This window comes from Onychomys torridus, chromosome 8 (assembly GCF_903995425.1).
Source record: "Onychomys torridus chromosome 8, mOncTor1.1, whole genome shotgun sequence".
Classification (NCBI taxonomy): domain Eukaryota; kingdom Metazoa; phylum Chordata; class Mammalia; order Rodentia; family Cricetidae; genus Onychomys; species Onychomys torridus.
The window spans coordinates 108,938,758-108,941,015 of NC_050450.1; positions in this window are offsets into that span (position 1 = coordinate 108,938,758).

The window sequence follows — 2,258 nt, forward strand, 5'->3', positions numbered from 1 at the left end:
GACTCCCAAGTGCTGGGATCAGAGGTGGGTTTCTAAACAGGACTAATGGGGGATGGGGAGTACTCAGGGGTCTATTAGAGCACCCAGGTCAGAGTGATTTAGGACTCCTAGGGTTAGGGCCCCTCCCATTCTGAATGTTTAAAGCTGTTATTTTTTTCTTTCTTCGCATCTTGGTTTTCTGTCTTCTCTGGAGGTTCAATTTCTTTTCCATGCCAAGGAAGGATTCTATATGACCACCAGCACCACTTTTACCAAATGTGATCAAGGAAGGTACTTCCAGCCCACACACACACACACACACACACACACACACACACACACAGGGAGAGGGAGAGGGGGAGAGAGAGGGAGAGGGAGAGGGAGGGGGAGGGGGAGGGGGAGGGGGAGGGGGAGGGAGAGGGAGAGGGGGAGAGGAAGAGGGAGAGGGAGGGAGAGGGAGGGAGAGGGAGAGGGGGAGAGGGAGAGGGAGGGAGGGAGAGGGAGGGAGAGGGAGAGGGAGAGGGAGAGGGAGAGAGAGAGAGAGGGAGAGGGAGAGGGAGAGAGAGGGAGAGGGAGAGGGAGAGGGAGGGAGAGAGAGAGGGAGAGGGAGAGGGAGGGAGAGGGAGAGGGAGAGGGAGAGGGAGGGAGAGGGAGAGGGAGGGAGAAAACAAGAGTCAGAGAGACAGAGACAGAGACAGACTGAGAGAGAGGGAGAGATAAAGCCTGCATACACACACATACACACACAGACAAAGAGAGACAGAGAGATGATTAATGGTTATGAGACCTGGGACAGTGTTTTATGACTACCATGAGCAACATGAGAACAGAGAGCATATCCTTGAAATAAATTATGACATGTGAAAAACCTTTTCAAACACACAGTAGTATATTTCAAGCCCTTGATTAAAATAGTAGAAGTCTAGTTAGTATGATGAAATCTCCTAGAATTCTGTATTTCAAATAGAATTGCTGTAGGGATCCATTTGGCATGATTAAAACCATCTTGGGCATAATTGCAGTCTTGTGCTCCAGGCAACCCTGGCATACATCCCAGAGCCCATAAGACGAAATCTTTTAGATGGTGAAGTGTGGTGTGCCAGCCACCAATGCTGTGCTGCTTCTTGACTGATGGAGACATGTTAATAGTGAGAAAGACCAGGTGCATTCAGGGGGCTGCAGACCATTGTTGTCTAACTAAGCATTTAAACCCCTTGCTTCTGGTTTGGGGTACAGGGAGCATCTTGTGAAGATGCTATTCTGCCTGTGAATTCTTGCTAAACCATTCCCATGTGACTCTTGGCTCTGTATCTTCTTGTATCTCACAGCATCTCCCACCTTTAGTGGCCAGTTTTCTACACTAGGGTAACATGGGAACTAAGCATGGTGTCACATGCCTACACTCCCAGCCCATGAGAGGGTAAGGCCTGAGGATCAGGAGTTCAAGGCCAGCCTGAGTTACTGGGGATGACATCAAAGAAAACTCCACAAAGGTGGGTACTTGTGGAGCACAGGCAGGAGAATCACAATTTCATCATCCCTGTCTATATAGTGAAAGCCAAAACCAGCCTGGGCAACAAATAAAAACAAACTACAAAACAAAAGATAGCATTTGGCCCTTGGTAGCTCCAGGTCCACCTTTCACCCAGATAGTTTAGGTCAAGGTGGAGACAGGGTCATCTGAAGCTTGACTAGAATGCAGTTTTGTGTATGTTTAATGCAACCTTATTTTAGGTAGGCCAATTAAAATGTTACGTCTGAGGGGGTGGGAGGTATAAGCTCCATGGAAGGGAACTTTGGCATCCCCAGGATACTGGAGGCCTGAGTTCCAGACCCAGCAACACAGAACAAATGAAATGCTACATGAAAATCTTATATTCTGGTTTCTTTCTGGATATGTGAACAGTATCATGTATAAGGCTTTTCTCTACCCCATATTTGTATTTCCGATTTTCCTCCTCCTAGCCCACGCTGTCATGCCCTCCCCACACTCTCCCTACCCTCTCTTAGCCTCCTATTTCCTCCTCAGTGTCTTCTTCGGGGCAGTTCTGCAGGGGATTGGTTTCTCATGATTTTAATCCTTACAGATCTTCCACAGTACAAAGTCACAAAGAGAATCTCGGGTCACTCTTAAGTAGAAGAAAACACGCAGACCGGATCTAAGCGGTCCAACCGACATGGGACTTTTGCTGTTCTGTCTTCCCGGGGAGTATTGCAGCATCGCTTTCGCTTGTTCCCAACTGTGTTCATCATGACTGTAAATGCATGACTCTGAGGAA